Genomic DNA, 22125 nt, shown 5'->3' on the forward strand with positions numbered 1-22125 from the left:
TGGATGTTGTTAACAACTTCTGGAGAATTACACCTGGCTGATAGGAGCTACCTCGTCCAGAGAGGCCTTGGAGGTAACACTATCTCTCCCTCCAACTGGAAGCAGCCAATGACTGACTGTTGGGAGTACAAAAGCCTGGCCCCCTTGTCTCATGATGAGGCAACTCTGAGGTATGATTTATACTCCTGATCTTCTATGGATCAAGCCTAGACTTGACCTTAGACCATTGACTTGCTTAGTAACTTCCCCTTCACTATCCTACTCCCCTCACTCTCCCATAGGTTTCCCCTGGAAAGCCCTCCCTTGAAATCACATGCACCAAATCCCTGCCTCAGGGAATCTAATTGTCTTAGTCCATTTGGGCTGCTATAACAAAATATCTTAGATGGGCGTGCTTATAAACAACAGAAATTTATTCTTACATTTCTGGAGGCTTGAAGTTCAAGATCAAGAAACCAGCAGATTTAATGTCTGGAGAGGCTTGCTTCCTGGTTCATAGATGTCCATCTCTTCCCTATAACCTCACATGATGGAAGGGGTAAAGGAGCTCTTTGGGGTCTCTTTTATAAGGGCACTAATCCCATTCATGAGGGCTCCACCCTCATGACTTAATCACCCCCCAAAGGCACTACCTCCAAATACCGTCACATTGGTGATTAAATTTCAACATATGAATTTGAGGGTATCACAAACATTCGGTCTACAGCATCACCTTAAGACATCACCTCTGTCCACCAGCCACCCAGTACTCCTACATGATATGACATAGTGTATGAATACACACATTGCGTATATATTTTATATACCATTATATATTTTAACATATTTTATAACTATATATTGGATGATATTACATATATTTATATGTATTATATATTCCCTTTTCCCTTTTTAACGCAACAATGGCAACCCTTCACATTATTACACATTTTACTGTACATTTTGCTCTTTCAGTCACTAAAGAAGTTTATACTTTAGAATTTTACACCATAGAATCCCATTGAATGCATTCATCAGGAAATATCTAGCCAGACTCTCATAAAGAATATTGAGTTTATTTCCAATAGTTTGTTATCACAAACTATGTTACAATAAAAACCAGGGTTGGGAAAAATTTAAGCTTGTATATGACCCAGCAGAGGCAAGCTATCAGGAGTAAAGAATGTGGTCCAATGTTCCTGGCTGACTATGACTGCGCCGTACTGTGTATTTCAAAATATCTATCTGCATGGATGTTTGTAATTATCTCTGAATTCTTCGCTCTCTGTCTATTCTGCTTAGGATCATTATGTAAACTGTTTTCATTACATAAACATTTTCAGTTTATTTTCTGTATACCTCTGCACAAACTCTCCTCTCTAAACCACCATCATTTACTTAGAATTATGATATTTTAGAGCCAGGATGGCCACGCTTTTGAAAAAAAAAAACAATCTGTGAAAAGGCCCATCATCATTAGACCAAAATACTGACAGTTTGTACAATTTCATGGGGAAAAGCAAGGAAACATTTGCTAGAGCAGATGGTCAAAGCTTTGTCTCCTGTGCCATCTGCTTATTGAGAATTTCCCCAGCTGGCCATTGAAAGTCCCATCGGGAAGCACCTGTCCTGAGATTTTGAATTGTGACGAATAATTGCAGCATCTCAAAATCAACAACAATCCATTTCTGACCGCATCGCCAAAAACAATCTCCGTTTGCAAACCCTCTTTCCCCAATCTTGAAAATAATGTAATTTGGGCCACAAGTTATGGCTGATTCTTTGGTTTCATTCAAGTTATTGTTTGTGTCTTGGGGTAATTGGGTGCTAATGGAGAGCAGAAAACAGGTGCCCGTCGCCTTTTGAAATGAGGATAATTGGAACTCTCTTACTCTTGTGTTTCTCAGGGAGAAAGATATGTGAAGGGGAGAAAGATATGTGAAGCTTTCGAAGCCCGGTTTTCATTTCTTTGTAAGGGGTTTTTCGCAATTACAGTCAAGTGCCTGCAATGTCCTGGGCACTCCATCAACTTGTGTGGAAGGAAGAATGAGATATAGCTGAATGGTGAGAATAGATAATGGATGTGTCATTAGCACCTGCGACAGCTGCTTAAGGGTGAACCTGTGATTTTTTTAAGAGTCAGCAGGAGCTTGCATTGACAATTTCTTCTCTTTTTCTTTTCTTTTTTTTTTTTGTCCTTCTGCAAAAACCCCATCCAAGGAGGCCTTTTAACGAGGACTAAAAGCTTGAGTGACCAATAATGGGGTGTGGGGAGGGACTGCAGGACCTAACCATCTCCCTATTACACCAGCCCCTGTCCATGCTCTTCTGATGTCAACAATTCCTCCTTCTCAAGGGTCCTCAACTGACCTTAGCAGATTAGTGGACTGACTGTTGCCATGGAAACTACAGCTGGAGTGGGGGACAGGGAGGGCTAAGGAAGATGCAGCCTGAGATTTGGAGATTGGAATTTTCCAGGCCCTCAAGTCACACAATGTGTAGATACCAAATTCTAGTCTAGGCACAGAGCAGGTGGGCAATAAATATGTGTTTATTATTTGTGAATGAATGAAAATACATCTTTGATTTCACCTCTCTGAAGCCCCAGTTCAGTTACTAGGGCTGTGGAGAGGATTAAGCTACTCCCTGCCTACCCAGGCCCAGCTGCCCAAGTGTACCTGGGGATACCCTGGCTCAGAAGTGCCTGGGCAGGTGGAAGCTTGTTGAGATGCAAATCCCTGGGCTACTCTCTAGACTTCCCGAAGCAAAATATATTGGCCAAAGTATCCATCCACCTTCACTATCTTCGATGTGAGGCCAGGCCTCAATGGCGAGTCTTGGAAATCTGAGCCGTGTCCAGCCAAGCACAGTGCGCTCACTGACACTGTCCTCTCCCTCATGTGTCCAGGCCACCAAGGCATGGCACTAACACCCCCTATTTACAGCCCAGGCTCTGACTCCCCGGAGATGCCAGCAAGGCAGGGGGTTGTCCCAGGGCTCAGCAGAGGTCCAGCCTTGGTCAGCCAGGTGGGAGGGATGGCACAAGAGGACAGAGCCTTGGCAGGCCCCTGACCAGTCACAGACCTGTGGACAGGTCCCTTCCAGCTGCGCCTCTGTTTGCTCATCTATAAGACAGGCCTGATGGCATGGTGAGCTGGGCAAGGCCTTGCTATCTGCTACATCCCTTTCCCATGTGGGACAACTCAGGCTGAGAGGAAACAGCCTCGACCCCGGCCCAGTGAGCTGTGACCATTGCCCAGAGTCTCCAGTACCCCCGAACCCACTGACCCCAGGGGTCCAGATCGTGTCCACCTGCACCATCCAGGTGGCCATTCCACAAGCTGACCAGACTCAGAGAACCCCAGGAACCCCGATGTGAATATGGGGCAGGCCATGCTACTCAGATACTCACCTTGGAGCAGGATCTCAGGACCATGGTCTCAGGAACGTGGAGAAGAGAGGCTGCCCCGGGACTCAGGGGAGGGGGCTCCTTCCCGGAGGTGGGCTGCTATGAGAAAGGTACTTCTGGTCGTGGTGGGGCAGGTGCCAGACCTGAGCCTCCAAACAGAGTGCGACTCTGGGAGGGCACCAGTAGGGGCACCCAAGAGGTTGCTGAGCTACTTGTCCGGCATGCTCAGGAGCCAGGAAGGAGTGGCTGGGAGTGTGGGCGGGACCCCTTCCCTGTGCAGCCAGGCTGCTGCCTCATCTTTCAACATAGCAGTTTTAATTTTATTTTATTTTTAATTTATTTTTAAATTACAGTTGACATGCAATATTATATTGGTTTCAGGTGTACAACATGATGGTAAGACATATAACTTACAAAGTGATTCCCCGGGATTAGCCTAGTACCTGCCTGGCACCATACACAGTTATGACAATATTATTGACTATATTCCCTCTGTTATAATTACATCCCTATGACTGTTTTGTAACTGCCAATTTGTACTTATTAAGCTCTACCCCCTTTCCACCCAGTGTCCCACCTCTTCTCCCATCTGGCACCCATTGATTTGTTTTCTGAATCTATGAGCCAGTTTGAGTCATTTATTTTGTTCTTTAGATTCCATATATAAGTGAAATCATGTGGTATTTGTCTTTCTCTGTCTTATTTCACTCAGCAGAATACCCTCTAGGTCCATCCATGTTGTCACAAATGGCAGGATTTCGTTCTTTTTTATAGCTGAGTAATATTCCATTGTATATACGTATCGCCTCTTCTTTATCCATTTGTCTATTGACGGACACTTAAATGCTTCCATATTGGCTATTGTGAATATAGGGGTGCATATGTCTTTTCGAGTTAGTGTTTTAGATTTCTTTGGCTAAGTGCCCAGAAGTCCTCCACTGCAGTGTGTAGATCTGTGCCTTCTAATACGGTAGCTGCAAGCTCCTTGGGCTACTGAGCACTTGAAATGTGGCTGGTCCCAAAGAGACATGTTGTAACTGTGAAACATACACCAAATTTCAAAAACCTAGACAGAAAAAAAAAAAAAACGTAAAATATCTCATTGATAATTTTTTTACATTGTGTCATTGGTTCAAAGGGTAATATTTTACATATGTTGAGTTCAATAAAAGCTATCGTTAACATTGTCACCGCTGGTGTGTCTTTTTACCTTTTTAAATGTGGCTACTGGAAAATTTAGAATTATATTCATGGTATGCATTTCTGGCTTTCCTTGAAGTTCCACCATACAGTTTTAGAGTCTGAAATAATCTTGCTAATTTATTTCTTATTCATTTGCTTTCTGCGTCCTTGTAGGATGGTGAATGTTTCATGAAATAAAGGCCTAGGATATCTTCTTATTTATCGTGTTCCCAGCACCTAGAATAATCAAATGCACATAGTCGACCCCCCAGTATATATTTGTTTGGTGACTACTTTGGGTTCTGGAGAAACTACAGATGTTTTTGTTAGTGCTATGGTTCAAAATTGTCCCAGGAGACTAGTACAGATTTGGGGTTTGGGGGAAAGTGCAAGGGCCTATCAACTTGCCATCAGAAATATCTGGTCCTTGTAAATTCCCTGGCCCCTGCCCCCCACCTGAAGTAGCTCCCGATTTGTCACTTTCTGTGCCTTACACCAATTTATTATTCTCTAGAGAATGCAATTCTACCATAGATTTGACCATATTTATTAAATAGTTACATATATGAAATATATGTAACTATTTAACAGTCATAGGGATATATATATGTTTGTATTTACTGTGTCCTTGAATAGGATGTCTTAGATGCCCACCACCTAGAACAGTGTCTGGCAAACAATATGCACTCAGAAGTATTTCTTGAATGAGTGAATCAGTCAAACAACTAATTATGAGTGAGAACAAAGCCTGTTTATGTCATTGGAGCTGGTGGCCGCTGCAGAACAGAAACGTGTGATTTCTACTTGTGTCTGCAAAGGCATACACAGCCTGTTTTTATTTGTCTGCTTTGTTTTGTACCCTTCTGCAAAGACACCATTTTTCATGTGCCTATTTTAAATTATGAGGAGCCCAAATTCCAGGCAGGGGGCATAAGGCCTGTGCCCTCCCCTAGATCTCACCCTCTTCCTGTCCTGTCATCTATTACTCTGCCCTGGTCCTTGAGAGCTCTCACTGGGTCTCAGTGATGAGGGCAGGCTCTGCCTGTCACCGTGGGAACTCTGGCCAAAGTGGTGATGGGGAGGAGGCTGAGAGACACTGAGAGGATGAAACCTTCCAGACTATGTTTGAATTAAAACCCCAGCCTGCCCTACTAATGATTCTTGATATTTGTGGGGGGATTGAAAAACTGTGGGATCATGGGAAAATGACTTCACCTTTTTAAGATTCAGTTTTCTAAAAGTGGAGAATTATTTTTCTCTGAACCCCGGGATTGTGGTGAGGATTACAACAGATGCTGCTTATAAATCATTGGGCATTGTTCCTGTCGTATTGCAGCCAGGATTTGTAAAAAATGTGCTCTGGTCCTCACTTGCATTAGAAAAGAGAGGGAGGAGAGATGAATGATAAAAAAATACAGAGTCCTGGGCTGCCCTGCTCCCTGCCCTCACTTCTACTCATCATCCTGCATTTGGGAAACAATAGGGAATGGTGTGGAGTGCGGCAAAAGGGAGCCTGTGTTTTGCTGAAGTGGGCAGCTGCTACCAGACACCATCCAATGGCTTCTATGCATTAAATTGAACCTAATGTTGCTAGATCATCTGGAGAAACTGAAGATCCATATTTTTATGTTGGAACCTCCTAGGATTTCAATGCTGCTTCAACGCTCATACATGGTTAATGGATGCGTAAACGGGTACAGCATTTATGTTGGGCAAATTGGCATTATCGATACAAAATTTGAGTGCCTATCCCTTTTAATCCAGCAATTTTATTTCCAGGAGTATGTTGAACAGAAGCACTTGTGTGCAGATGTGTGAAATAGTGTGTGTACACAGCAATTCACAGCACTATCATTCAGCTCATCAAAGGGTTGGACATGACTTCCATTTCCACAAGGAAGGGATGGATTATATAAGTTATGGGACATCCCTAGAATGGGTCTAGATACTCTGAATCTATATGGAAAAACAAGTAAGCCACATAAGAATTGGTATGCAATGATCTCTAGGATTTCTCTGTTTTATTTAATGTGTGTGTATCTCCACTCTGGGTGTTTTGCAGATATTAATTCATGTGATCCTCACAACAAACTCTATTTAAAGCTGAGGAAACTAACGCACCAGGAGATGAAGCAACTGACCCAGAGTCCCACCATAACACATGGAGAAGCTGGGGATCAGACTTAGTTGGTTTCAATCCACACTTTTAACCACCATGCTATTCTGTCTTCACATTTAGTTGAACATAGAAAGTTGCAGGAAAAATGGATGTAAAAATTACCATTCTGTTAAGGCAGGGGAGGTCAAAAATGCGACATGCTTAGAATTACTGATTGAAGGATGTGTAACTGATATAACTTCTGGGAAGGGGACAAGGTGGCTTGAGACAAGGGAGGAAGGCCAAATTTTCATTTTACAATATTGCACAGAAGATGATTACATTCATGGAATTAAAATGTAATCACTATTTAAAAGGTACTACCATTTAAAAGGGGGAAAAAAGGTGAAGTTCAAAACAGTATTGGTGGCTTTGTCCTCCCAGAACTTACCCATGCTTGCTATCATATTATATATTCATCTCCACGTGTGTGCCACTGCATCTAAGATGTAAGAAGAATCATTAAAGAGGGCACTGTGGGCTTTTCTTTCATCCTCGTGGTCTCCCTAGAACAAAGCCTGGAGTTTAAAATAGGTATACAATGAACATATTACAACAAATTATCTATGTTCACCATCAACTTAAATAAATATTCGTGGAATTAATAAGTGGTTTAATGAATGAAAGCATCACTTGGAGAAAAGGTAAGGTTTATATCACTGGTTCTTTAGAGTAATTTGGGGTTTCTATCAGGCTGTAGAGACCCTCACACATCCTTCTCTCCTCCCCACTTTCTGCAAAGACCCTTGTCTAAGGATGCATTTTAATTGCATAAAAGCCACGAGAGGACTTTTAATAGGCCCCAGTCTTTCCCATCCCCCCGCCAGGCTACTTGGGTGGTTATCAGCCTCAAGAATTGTTATCTGGCAACATTCATTGCTATGGAAACCGCAGCCAGCCAGGGAACGGGAGGGGGCTGTGACAGGAGTAGAGAGGGACTCAGAGAGCCTGGAATTTTCCAGGACTATGAGTGCCTGCGGGTTCAAATTCCCAGCCTGGACTCCAGCAGGGGCTTCTTAGAAGTTCGTGGAGGGCATTACTGGGAAGTGGGACTGTGGGCAGGTGGCTTCTCACCCCCATTCAGAACCCCTCACCACATGCAGAAAAGCATCAGAGTTCATGGGGCCTGGCGACAACTAACTCAGCCGGCTGTCTATCACTTAGTTCCACTCCTGGAGGTCCCAGCCAGTGTTTCTCAAGATGGGCCCTAAACCCCTCCTGCAGGGTCCCCAGCCAAGGTGAAATTTGTTAAACATGCAGATTTGTGGGCTCTACCTTAGAAAAAAAAATTTCTAGACTCTTCCACCATCCTCACCTCAATCATTTTCCAGTCATGTTTTCTCCAGATAGTCTGTCTGTGTCTGCGATCTTATTTCTTATTTGCTTGTATTTGTCCCTCTCTCCAGTTCAGTATAAGTGACTCTTTGAACTGGGCCATGTTTGTCTTAGTTATCTCTGGTCTCTCAGTGCCTTTAATAGTGCTTGACACAGAGTAGGCCTATAGTAGAGATAACTTGGCTTGAATGAATGGGTAAATGGGTGAATAAATGAATGGATGGATGGCAGGAGGGATAGACTGACTGATGAATGGATGGATGGATGGATGGGTGAGAGGATGAATGAATGGACGAATTTGTGCTTTCCTGTTATATCATGATCTCATAGGAGGTGATTGGAGTGGAGCATATTCTGGATTCCTCTGGCCTTCAAGGGAGGTAAAATGTATAATTCTGGCCTGCACTTCCTTCATATTCCTCTCTAACAAGAAGACTCAGATTCTAGGACAGGAATGGGGTACATATACCACTTGATAAAGAGCCTGGATTCTCTTTATTGGTACCAGCTTTACTGAGGTATAATTACAAATTAAAATTGTATACATTTGAGACATACAGCGTGATAATTGGATATACCTGTACATTGTGAAATAATCATCATTATCAAGTAATTAACATCCATCATCTCTCAGTTACTTTCTCTTTCTTTCTTTCTTTCTCTCTTACTCTCTTTCTTTCTCTCTCTCTCTCTTTTTCTTCCTTCCTTCCTTCCTTCCTTCCTTCTCCTTCTTTCCTTCAGCCCTTCCTTCCTTTCTCTTTCCTTCCTTCCTTCCCTCCTTCCTTCCAGCTTCCTTCCTTCCTTCCTTCTTTCCTTCCTTCACCTTCCTTCACTTCTTCCTTCCTTCCTTCACTAAACTTCCTTCCTTCCTTCTTTTCTTTCCTTCCCTTTCACTTTCTTTCAACTTTTCTTTCTTTCTTTTCTCTCTTTCTCTCTCTCTCTCTCTCTCTCTCTCTCTCTCTCTCTCTCTCTCTGTGTATGTGTAGTGAGGACACTAAAGATCTACTCTCCTAGCAAATTTCAAGCACACCATACAGTATTGTCCTGTTACTGGCACCTTGCTGGCCAATAACAGGAGATCCTGGATTCTTCCAGGTCAGGCGGTGAGTGGAGGGCATGCTCTCACTTCCCTCCCACCACTGGTATGCCTGGATTTGAAGCCAGGTTAATTAGCTGTGCACCCCAGGGCCAGTCACTTAACTTCCTGTGCCTCAGTTTCCTCATCTGCAAAATTAAGCTAATAATAATATTGCCTACCCTGTGGGGTCATTGTGAAGATTGAAAGGGAAAAGGCATGTAAGCTCTCAGCACAGAGCTTGCACATAATGGAGGCTCAGGTAGTGTCCTATGGAGTTATATTCCATATATTTTTTTCATTTCATAAATATATACATTTCAGTATATAATCAATGATCAATATATGTTATATGTAGATAAAATCAGTATATATATAAAATCTACCCGTATAAAATATAAATAAAATTCAATAGTTCTCAACTGAGGGTAATTTTGCCCCTCAGAGGACAATTTGTCGATTTCTGGAGGAACTTTTGGTTGTCGCAATGGGTATCCCATGGTTGGAGGCCAGGAACACTGCTCAACACACTACGATGCACAGGACAGCCCCTCACAGCAGGATGATCTGGCCTCAAATGTCAGTAGCACTGAAGCTGAAAAACCCTGGAATACACATCATTTATAAAAGTCTAGACCAGTAAGAAATAAAGACATAACATGGGCTACATATGTAGTTTAAAATTTCCTAGTATCCTCATTAAAAAAGTAAAAATGAAAGTGGTGAAATTAATTTTAAGACTATCTTGTTGAACCCAATACATTAAAAATAATATCCCTTAATGAACATGTAATAATATAAAACATTATTAATGAGATATTTTACATTTTTTCTCATACGTCTTTGAAATCCAGTGTCTGTTTTATACTTTGCAGCACATGTCAATTTGCACCCCATTTCCAGTGCTCAACAGCTGGGTTGGGCTGGTGCCTATGGTATTAAACAGCTCAGGACAAACCACATCACATGCTGAAAAAAATGGCCAGCAGAGGGCGTCATAAGAATACCATGGAGTTCTTTAAACCCTATCCAATTTGAGAGAAATGTACCCAATTGTCAGAGCCTGAGAAAGAAAAGGGTTTAAGGCCATAGACTCCATTCCCTCTTCATGCAGGGAGAAGGAGAGCAGAGAGCAGAGGCAGGCTGCTGTCTCCTCTTATGTATTAAGTGTCGCCTTCTAGGGAGATGAAAGCAGTTAATAACAAAGACTTCCAAGCCTGATGACTTGGATCCTGTCTGCACAGGCCTATCCACCCTACTGACTCAGTTGTGTCAGTCCGTGGCCTGAATTTCCTCCATGGCCTGTTCAGCCCCAGTGCCTCTCTGGCAGCCAGAGCCATCTTGCTTGGACACATGTCTGACTATAGCCCTCCCCTGACCAATGTCTATCAGGGTCCCCCTACTGCACTCAGGGTGAAATCCAAGCCACTGATCTTGGCCTAAAATATATCTCCACATCTGGCTTTTACCAAGCCCTCCAGCCTGGCCCTCTCAGCTGCCTGGTCCACCTGGGTTCTGGGCTATTACAGGTCTAGTTGTGTCTCCCCAAAACTCATATGGTGAAACCTTAACCCTACTACCTCAGAAAGTGACTGTATTTGGAGATGGGTCCTTTAAAGAGGTGATTAAGGTAAAATGACATCATATAGATGGCCCTAATCCAATGACCGGTGTCCTTATAAGAAGAGGAGATTAGGAGACAGACACACACAGGAGGACAACCATGTGATGAGGACAAGGGGGAGGAATGGTGTCTACACGCCAAGGGGAGAGGCCTCAAGAGAAACCGACCCTGCTGACACCTTGATCTTGGACTTCTGGCCTTCGGAACTGTGAGGAAGTAATTTTTCTTATTTAAGCCCCCCGGTATATGGTACTGTGTTATGGCAGCTCAAGGGAACCAATACGATCACTCATTTTTTTAAAAACTGTGTTTAAAAAGCAAATACATTCTGGAATCATAACTGATACTAAAACAAATCATTGCCGTACATATTAGAAACTCTAAAAAAAACCCAGATATTTCAAATGAAATATGGACTGTCGAGAACAACTGGTAAATCTTCACAGAAATATAAATCTGAAAAGGAGCCAACCCTGTTTAGAATCCTACACCCCTGGAGGAAGAATTGATTTGTTCACCGTGCTTACATAATGATCCATAATCCGACTCTGAGTCCCCTCTGAAGCCTTCTTGCTCATTTCCCTCCCACTCCCATTTTGAAAACACATCACGTGCAAATCCCTTTCCTGTGCCTTTCTCCAATCAGTCCTCTCAAATGATCTTGAGCTGTACTGAAAATGCAAGGTCATGGAGGTGATACATTTGGTAGTTGTCCCACCAGAAACTTGGTCCCAGGCTGACAGTCTCTTCCTTGGAGCCGACGAGACACAGCTGGGAGAGATACAAGAACACTCATTAAATGCAGGGTAATTCTTGTTTTGTTGACTGTGTCAACATTGGATTAATTGTTAGGTCAGAAAGTCTAGTTTCCATGAATTTTGTGGTGAACTATAAACTGTCAATATGATGAAGAAAGTAGAGGCCGCTGGGGAAACAGGGACCGGGGTCAGGTTCCTGTTCTATTTTATTTTCAATGTTATTTTTATTTTAAACGTAATTTCCTTCATTTTTTTTTTAAATAGTACATTTGAAAAGGTCAAAAAGATATATAGTGAGAAGACCCTCCGTTGTCCTGTGGTTATCTAATTTGCTTCCTATGAGTCAACCAGTGACAAGGCAACCCTTTCTAGTCACACGCAGATGGCCTATGGATGCACAAGTAAATATGCTTATACCTTTTCCCCCTTTTATACAAAATTTAGCATACTACACCCACTGTTTTATATATTGTTTTTTATTTTTTTACCAAGATATATTTTGGAGATTATGATGAAACTTAAAGCACTTCTGTGTTCCTTTTTTTTTTTTTACAGCTGTGTAGTATTCCATTTAATGGATTAAATTAGAAATATTATTATTCCTCATGAATATATGTCTAGCTTATATCTAATCTTTGACAAGCAAAAATTATGTTGAAATAAATAACCTTTTTGGTGAGTGAATGCGAAGACACCTGGGTGTAATGATGCTGCTGGGAGAAAGAAAGAGCAGGCTCAGTGCTGACATGCTCATGCTCTGAGTAGTTCACATATTTGAAAACATCTGTCTGGGGTGATGTCAACAATCTCTGAATATTTTGACATCTGCGCATCCCGATTAGGGCAACACCATACACTCTCCATGATAACCGAGCATTCCATGCTGATTCCTGGCATACTGAACAAGTCCTTCTCCCTTAGCTGACATTGCCTGCTGAGGGCTGTGCAAGAAATGGTTAACCATGTCCCAAAAGAGTTTTATCCCTTTGTCCCTATCCCCTGGGGGTAACCTCTAAGCACTTGGAATGTCCTTCCTGATAAGAGTGTCTTTGGGTATCACCAGGAACAAGAAAATAGCTGGCAACTAAATTTTGACTGTCATTGATTTAAGACACAGCCTAACTTTGGTGATGCAAAAGTTTGGGGGAAAGAGGTGCATCTTAGAATAAATAGATCAAAGAAGGCAGAATGAAATGTGCTGGGTGTTATAATGGGCAGTGGGGAGACTGACTTCTTCATAGACCTGAACCCAGGTTGTGGAACTGAAGTAGAGAGGTTTCTGAGACCAGGTTACCCAGGCAATTGCAGACCCTGGCAAGGAACCTAAGTATGAGTGACAAACTGTGATTTGGTGCTAGGAAATGTTTTTAATTTAAGGAGCCAGAGCAGGAGAGAGACATGATCATATTTTCTTTTTTTACTACTTCTTCTGATTGCTAGGTAGACATTAGATGATAGCAGAGAGACAGTAGAAGACAAGAAACCAAGTGACAGGCTACTGTAATGGTCCAAGCAGGAAGCAATAGTGGTTTGAACCAGAGGGGTGAGAGATGGAAAAGTCTCACCAGGAATAGAAAAGACGGCAAAGATGAGAGAGACATTTCTGACCAGGGAGTAGAGAAATGTAAGATTTTTGAAACAAGGATGGGAAGCCTAAGGAGACGCCTGCTGGCCTTCTGCAGAAATTTTTGCAAAATGCAAGAGCCTAGATAGTTCTCAAGGAATTTTTTTGTTGCTGTCTATCGTCTTGGATTCAGAATGATATAGTCAGTATTCTAGAATCACCATATCCAAACCATAAAAACATTTGAGAGCGAGTCGTTGTTCTCCAGATCATATCCCTGGGTCCCACTTCCCACTAGCTTTTCTCTAAGTTTCTTCTAATGTTATTGCTCTATGTTCTGGGTGCTCAGTGTAGTAAGTTTTTATTATTAATTATTATTATAATAATTATTATTGTTCCATCACGATAGAGCACAGGGTGCATCAGACATGTTGCCTCATGAGTTAGTTTATCGATCTGTTTCTTCTGTTGGATAGTGAGGGCAGGCACATGTTCTGTATTTTCCCTGAATAGCTCCTTGCACGCAGTAAATAATCCTATCTGTGGAGCCAGACCATCTTGTATCGGAGGGATCACCCTCAAGAGAGGCAGAGTTTCCCAGTGTATTCTATAGCTTCGATCTACGCAGATAAAAATGCTTACACATGCTGCTCCTTTTTCTTGCTTTTCGAAGTAGACCATATCAGTGGTGGTTTCAAATGGTGGGTTCTGTGTAGGTTCAAAAGTCAGCCCTGTGCTGACTTCAAGAAATAGATACCCAGGGCAGTCATTTCATGAGGTATATAAATGTCTAGTCAGTATGTGTACACCCGAAACTAACATAATATTGTATGCCAACAGTGATTGAAAAATTAAAAAATTAAAAAGAAATAAAAATTTTAAAAGGAAAGAAATTTTAGTTTAGCAAAAAAAAGATATTGAAGTATTTATGGGTGAAATGCTATCATTTCTGAAATTTGCTTTAAAAATAGTACGGGGTTGTGATGGGAGTGGGGATGCTGGAGCGTGAGTGGGTGATTGTTGAAACGGCGCATACATTGCTGACTCTTGTGTATTTTCAAACTTTTCAACAACACTGCCCCCACCCATCGCTTCTACAACTGCTATCCTCAGAGAGAAAAAAAAGCCGGGAATAGACAACCTTTCATTTTAAAGATTAATAATCTTTCATTTAAATTTTGCTGATTTCCCACCGCACCGGGAGCTATGGATGATTCTGTTTCACGTGAGAAAATGAAATATTGTGAAGCCTATGATGACATCTTTGGCCTTTCCGGCTATAGGCTTCGCTCCTTGGGGGCGCATTTCCCCCCTGCAATGGTTTTACTGCAAAGACCCGCTCTTTGGAATTGAGCGTGACTCAGAATACCTCAGAAAATATCAGTGTTATATTCCAAATGAATTTCACACACAAATTCCCAAAGCAGCAGTTCTCTGTCATGTGTGCATCCTGTATGTCATCTGCATGTCACGCTGTGTTTCTCTGGGCGCCTTCAACGTTGCCCACCTGGTGTGTTCTCCTTCTTCTCTAGCCCATGAGTTCCTTGGTGCTCTCGTGTCCCAGGAGCGGACATACCTGAGCCATTTGTCACAGGGTCAGCTTTCCTTAAGCTAATCCCCCCAACAGCTGCATGGCCCTAGGGCTTCTCAGACTGCCTCTGCCAGCACGGGGTCCTGCATGGAGGGGGCACAGACCTGTGATCACAGCCAGCTGCTGCCACGCTGTGAACTTGGGGCTGCCTATTATAGCCCTGAGCTCCGTGAGACCTGTCAGAGGGGAGCAGCAGCCAGACACCCTGCCGTCTAACCTGAAAGGCATTCCCTGGAGGGACAGGGACATCTCAGGCTCCGTAGCAAATGATCCCACCCGCCACCATGGTTTGACAACACCACCCAGGTTTTCCTAAAATCGGGAACATGGCTCAGTGGCCTCTTTTCTGAGTAGAGGACCAGGGGCTCAGGTGAAGCGTCCAGGTGTCCTTCCTACAGGACAGGGCCAAGCAGGACGCATTGTAACAAAATCTATGGACTCTGGCGTCACAGCAGCTTGTGGCATCTCTCAGAGCCGATTTTGGCTTTTTGTGTGTCCCCCGGCTCTCCCTGCACCTTCGCCAGGGCCACCGTTCCCCTGAATGCCTGTCCATTTCTGAATTATTCTGTGCCACGCCCGAAACACGAGCAAGAAGTTCCCAGCACAGACCCACCCACGGCCCCTGACCTTTCGGGCATCCAGCTCTCCATCTCAGAGGGGACCAGAGCAGGCCCCACCTCTCTGGTCCAAGAACAGGAGGTGTGGCACTCAGCACAGAGCTGAGCTTCAGGTCTCCAGGTGTGTGAGAGAGTGTGACTGCTGTGTATGAGTGTGCCTGCGAGTGAGTGTGTGAGCATGTATATGTGTGAGTATATATGAGTGTGTCTGTATGAATGTGTCTGCGAGTGTCTGTGTGTGTTGTGTGTGAGTGTGTGTGTAGTGGCCAGGTGTGGGGAGGCAGGGATGATGAACAGGCACAGGGGATTTTAGGGCAGTGAAACCACTCTATGACACTGTACTGATAAATACGTGTCATTATACGTCTACCCAATCCTCAAAATGCACACCACCAAGAATGACCCTGATGTAAGCTGTGGTCTCTAGGTGACAATGACATGTCCCTGTGGGTTCACCAATTCTAACAGGCGTGCCCTCTGCTGGAGATGTATATGAGGGGGGAGGTGGTGCCTGTGTGGGGACAGGGGACTTACGGGAAATCGCCACTCTTTCCTCTCAGTTTTGGTGTGAAACTAAAATGCCCTAAACAATAAAGTCTCCATTATTAAAAAAAAAAAAAAAAGGAAAGCGTGAAACCCAAACCGTGTAAATTAGGGTGGCTAAACCACTGGTTCTCAGTCAGGGGACAGCTGGCAATGCCTTGGGGACATTTCTCTTGTCACAACATTGTGGGGAGGAATGTGCTATTGGCAACTGGTGCGTAGATACCAAGGATGCCTCCGAACTTTTTACAGTGCCCAAGACAGCCCTGCCACAAGCATTATCCAGCCCCAAATATCCCTAGTGTCCCTAAGGTTGAAGCCGAGAAACCTCGGCCACCAGCTCTTGCCTGCCAGGGACATGAACAGAGCTGCCCTTTGTCTAGAAGTGATCAGCGAGTGCTACAAGCATGCCAGGCCTAAGAAAAAAGCCCTCTGGAACAAAATGGGAAGGATGGACAAGGGAATAACATTCTTATGGTGACATTCAATTATCTTTGAAGCTGAGCCATCTTTAAAGACATCGTGAAAGTGCCACCGGTGTCCCATATACTGGGAACTCTGAGCAGAGAATGGAAGAGAGTTGGGAAAATAGAAAGAATTCATCTGTGACAACCCAAACCAAAGGGGGTGGCGTGGGTACCAGGAGGGGTGGGCAGAGTTTAGAAATTTCCAGACAGTGGGAGATGAAGGCGAAATCAACAGGACTCTAAGGGGTGGGATGTAAGCCTTGGAGAAAAGGGATGAAAGGAGAATTAATCATTCAACAGAGCCAGAAGAGCTTGGTTAGAGGTGGGAGGGACAAGACCGCGATAGGGAGGGGAGAGCTAGGAGGTGGCTGTCCTTGTTCAAGCTGACATGCTGGTAGGAAGGATGAGCGTGGTGGCAGTGGGATAGAGAAGAAAATCCAAGAACCACAAAGACATCAGGAGATGATGAGAGTGTGACGACTAGGGTGGGGCAACTGAGGCATTCACCTCAGGGGAGAAATCTAAGGCAAAGCTGAAAACCTCGATAATCAAGATAATGTTTCAATGACATATTTTTAAAAAATAAAAAACAATGCAAAAAAAAAATTCATGATGCATGCATCATGCCCTTTGAGTGACTCATCTCCCTCACCCCACCCTAATCGCGACCCTGTCAGATCTTGCATTTAGTTAAAATGTTGATATTTTGTTCATCATTGATTTTTTTGCATTGATTTTGAAATTTTAAAGAAATATTGCATCAAAATGGTATGTCTCTTGATTATTCAGTTTACACCCCTGTCAACCACACACTTAAACTCTGTACCTGCTTAAGCCCAGTCCTGGCCCTGGTGAATGGAGACAGAAACATTTTTGAGTGAGAAGCTGTTAAAATTTTCACACGAGGCCAAGTGGCCAAGATGGGCCCTCAGCTCTGCAGAATCCTATGGAATTTCTATCGAGCTAAGTAAGAGCCAGGCTGGTTTCCAGGCAGTATATACTCCCATGTCACCAAGGACGGCGACAGCTCTTTCGGATCCAGCCTGGGACAGAGAACATACCGGAGAAAAAGCTTTCTAAAACATGGAGAAAAAGTAAAAAACAAGAAAACAAAATAAAACAAAAATGTAATACTAACCATCTGCTTGGCACGCTGTTATCACCACATTCTGTTCAGTTTGAGAGCCGGTCAATTCCCATTATTATTCTCTGAGGAAATATCTTTCTGTCCTACGGACCCTTCATAGTGTCTGGAAAGCAGTCAGTGTCAATTAAATGCTTACCAAACGATCCCACTAATATATGTATTAGAACAAGAAGTGTTTGTGTTTGTGTGGGTGCCTCACTCTGTGTGTGTGACATTTGAAAATATATTTATGTATGCCTTTATATACATGTTCATAGACACACGAATAAAAGGCTTAGGTATGATAACTCCAGGTACTACATTTTTTTGCATGTGTGTCAGGTCCTCCAGGCCTCAAGCCAAGTGCTTTATGGGTGGATCAAGTCGTTTCATTCACAGGGGAGGCACCGTCTCCATCCTCTCTTTGCAAAGGAAAAGCCCAAGACCAGAGAAATTCTGACACCAGCCGGAGGTTCTGTTACTGGTAGTACTAGGCTGTGGACCGGGTCTGTGTGATGCTAGGCCGGTCTCCATAATGACATGTCCGTTCCAGCTCGAGAACTGCAGCCTCCTTTCTGAGGGACTAGGGGCAAGAGGGCTGTGGTCCCAGACCCACTGGGGCCTCCATGTCCGTTTCCCTGGTGCTTGGCCTTTGGGCCCAGCACGTGCTAGCATTCGATACATATTTGTGGAGTGGCCAGCAAAAGGTGTACTATTAGTGTTCTGTTGCTTTGTAACAAATCACCACAAACTCAGAGGCTTTAAACAGCACAAAATTCATCATCTCTCAGTTTTCCAGCTCAGGAATTCAAAGTCGGGCTGGCTGGGACTTCCGTTTAGGGTCTCACCAGCCTGAAGTCAAGGCATTAGCCAGGACTGTGGTCTTATCTGAGGGACAGGGCTCTCTTGCAAGCATATGCACATGTGTACTCATGCACGCATGCGCGTGCACGCACGCACGCGCGCGCGCACACACAAACACACACACACAAACAGGGAAACTGTTTTTTGGCAGAATTCATTCTGTTGCAGCTATAGGACTGGGTCCCTCTGTTCCTTGTCATATGGTCCCATACGCAAATCACAATGTAGCACCCACCTTTCTTTTTTCCAAGCCAGAAGGTGGCATGTCCCTCTGCGATCAGCTGACCAGCTGACCAGCCAGAGACCATGCTGTGCTGTTAAAGAGCTCAGCTGATTAGGTCAGGCTCACCCAAGGTGAGCCAGAGAAGGTCACATGACCATGGAAACGCGATCTCATTATAGTCACAGGTCCCCCTGCACTCACGGGGAATACACAGGGTATGTCTATAGTGAGTGGGAACCGCGGAGAGCAGGGCTGCTGATTATTTAATAATTGTGAAGTCTGCTTCTAATCTATCTAGGAGTCCTGTGAGTGTGAGTTTGTTTGTTTTTTTTTTTTAACACCTACAGCACCTGCTATTCCTAGGTGGTCTCCCATCCAAGTACTAACCAGGCCTTAGCCTGCTTAGCTTCTGAGATCAGACGGGATCAGACACGTTCAAGGATGGCATGGTCATAGATGGTGTGAGCTTTTTTACCAGTAGCTTAGATTTTCTGGATACTCTTGCTTCTGCCATTTTTTAAGTTTTAGGAAAGGTGATACATTTGCACGTTAACATGAGAGAAGAGGTAACAGAGAAACAAATCTGCTTCCACCCTTGCTCTCTCTGTCCTCCACTCTCCCTCTCCCTCTCCCGTTGACAGTTTTCTTGTGTGTCCTCCCTGAGATATTCTTTAAGTGTTTTAAGTGTATATGTATGTGTGTGTTTATTTCTAACTACAATTCTTTAAAAAATAATAATAATAATAATAATTTCTTTTTCATAAATATATGTTAAGATCTGGCTTTTCCACTTAATTTTGGAGATTATTCCTTAGCACACTAGAGCACAGGTTTCCATGGCAACGGCCTGAGACTGCCTCCATCCCCCATAGCCGTGAGAGCTCTGAGGGAGAATGTGGGCGGTAGAATAATGGACCCCCAAACTGGCCTGACTCGGGGTGCAGAGGGGAGGCATGGACTTGAGACTCTAATCGGTGGCTCAGGCTTGTGTTTCATGTCTGTCGAATTGGGTCTTTGGATAGAAGGGCTTTACAGGGAGGCAAAACCGAACTGTGTTTGGCTTCTGCAGGATCAGAAATCACAATTTTCCAGCAGCTGTGCAAGTGTCTGAGGCATGTCAATGGTCTCTTCTCACCATTCATGAATTTCCTCCTTCATCCCTTCACTTGTTATGCAAATATTGAATAACATCTTCATATGGGCTATTCACTCTTGTGTGTCCCAGGAACAAAACAGTGAGTGAACCCCCTATTCGCAACAGTTAAAAGGTGGAAGGAGCACAGTGTCCATGGACAGGTGTCCAATGGATAAACAAAATGTGGTGCATTCATGAAATGGAGTATCATTCAGCCTTAGAAACAAAGGAACTTCCGACAGGTTACAACATGCATGAACCTGAAGACATATGCTCAGTAAAATAAGCCAGTCACAGAAAGACAAATACTGTATGGTTTCACTTAAAAGAATGTACCTAGAGCAGTTAAATTCATAGAGACAGAAATTGGGATGGTGGGTGCCAGGGCCTGGGGGAGCGTAAGGGGGATTTAGTGTGTAATGGGGACAGAGTTTCAGTTTTGCAAGATGAAAAAAATTCTGGAAACGAATGGTGGTGATGGTTGCACAACAGTGAATGTACTTAGTGCCACTGAACTGTGCACTTAAAAATGGTGAAGATGCTAAATTTTACGAGATGTGCATTTACCACAATCGAATTAAAAAGAGAAAAGAGAAACTTGAATCCCTACAGTAGATGGGCAAAAAACCAGTTTCACTCACCATCAGTGGGAGGGAAGGGGAGATGTGGAGAGTGAAAACACAAAAGAGAATATCACTCTTTTACAGACAAAAATAAACCATGGCTCACCCAGGTTGTGAAATTACGAAGAACAGCAAAATAATCATTATTGTAAAAGTGGAGAATGCGGTTACCTCTTTGGGGAAGGGGCGGTGGGGGCTCCTGAGACCCCATCCCCTTTATTAACTTGGGAAATAGTCACAGTCCTATGTTAACCTGTGCAAATGAGCGACACATGCCTTTTCCTCTCATGTTATTTCATATCTCACAATGAAAAATGTTATGGAATTTTTTTTAATTGCAAGGAATCCCTTGCTGTAAGAAAAGGCAATTTTGTGACACTTGAAAGAAAGAAAAGGGGGTGGGGGGGGTGGGTGACTATTTGCCTTTGTAAAAAGATAGAACTCGTTTGGTGGCAGCTTTAGAGATGCAGCCTGAACAGAATCACTGGATCACTCTCCAAATTGTACGAATGATGCAAACGTGCTGTGACCCGCTCAGGTTGGAAATTTGCGAGTGAAAACAGCTCTGAGCAGTTCCGTGCTGCATTCTAAGAAATGGTATTTAGCGCTTAAATGTCAATGTGATAGGCCTAATGAACGGGCAGCCAAATGGCGATTACTGCAGGACACTGCGTGCCAGATGTGCAACTCAGAATGACAGGAACAGCTCACAGGGTTTTAAACATCTGCTCTAGCGAACACTATTTTCTTCTCAGTATAACTGAATAAGCTCTCATTTATTTTTCTGTAGCATTTTATACTGGAAAATAAAATACGCTTTCCAAAAAGTGCATAAAACATAAATGCATATGTTAAGAAGTATAAAATAAACACACAGATGAATATCATCTCGGTTAAGAAATATGATTTTGCCACTGTCTCCATCTCCTACCACCACATATCACAGCTTTATTCCTCTACCCAGAGGTAACTGTTTTCCTATTCATTTGTTTGTTTTGTTTGTTTTTTATTTATTATTTTCATTATTTAAAAAAAAATTTTCCCCCAACTCAGTTGGCATACAATATTATATGAATTTCAGGGGTACAGCATAGTGGTTAGACATTTATATAACTTACTATGTGATCACCCCACTAAGTCCAGTCCCCACCTGGCACCATACAATTACATTATTATGAATTATATTTCATTCATTTTTCAAAGCAGTTCAGGATCAGGGTGATGTACACTGCGTTCTGGATCTAAAATGTTGTAGCTCTGAGCTGGTTATATTCTCTCGGAAGGGAGGCAAGATGCTTCAAACACCACCAAACACCTTCAAGTCTGTAGGGTTCCAGGAAGGCTGCTAAAGGAAGGCCATTTTCAATACATAGGAGGTTGTGAGGTATGAGATAAAACACTGAGAAGGTGGATCAATCCCACAAACTGGAAAAGAAAACCAATAACTTTCTGGACCCAGACACCACAGCTTTCCGGGAGGTTGTACACTGGTTGATTTAGAACCCACTGTCTCGCTAATACAGCTGTAAGTGGGGGGCAGTGGCCACAGTGGGGGAAGTGAGTTAATTCAAACGAAAAACCTTGTGCTTCGGTGAAGAGGTAACCAAAGGCAGATTCCAGTACGAGAGATAACCCTCAAATGTGTTTATTGTCTGAATTATAACCCACCCCTCCAACCCAGAAGGAAATTGCTGGAAGAGAAAATTGTGTTTATGTGTAACCTAGTGACACCACTGATGTTAGCTAAATGTGCTGGCGGATGGCAGTTTTGAGGAGGGGGACAGAGTGGGGATGGTGAGGCTGCTGTGTGCACGGAGGGGATGCAGCGAGTCCAGACCCCAAGAGATGCTAC

The 22125-nt window shown here is 43.4% G+C and overlaps 1 pseudogene; it reads right to left on the reverse strand.

Moving 5' to 3' along the window:
• Positions 1 to 18853: 18853 nt before the first annotated feature.
• On the reverse strand, positions 18854 to 18973 carry LOC120617073 (uncharacterized; annotated as a pseudogene).
• Positions 18974 to 22125: the final 3152 nt, after the last annotated feature.

The sequence above is a fragment of the Pteropus medius genome, unplaced genomic scaffold, assembly GCF_902729225.1.
Source record: "Pteropus medius unplaced genomic scaffold, Ma_sr-lr_union100, whole genome shotgun sequence".
NCBI classification, from domain to species: Eukaryota; Metazoa; Chordata; class Mammalia; order Chiroptera; family Pteropodidae; genus Pteropus; species Pteropus medius.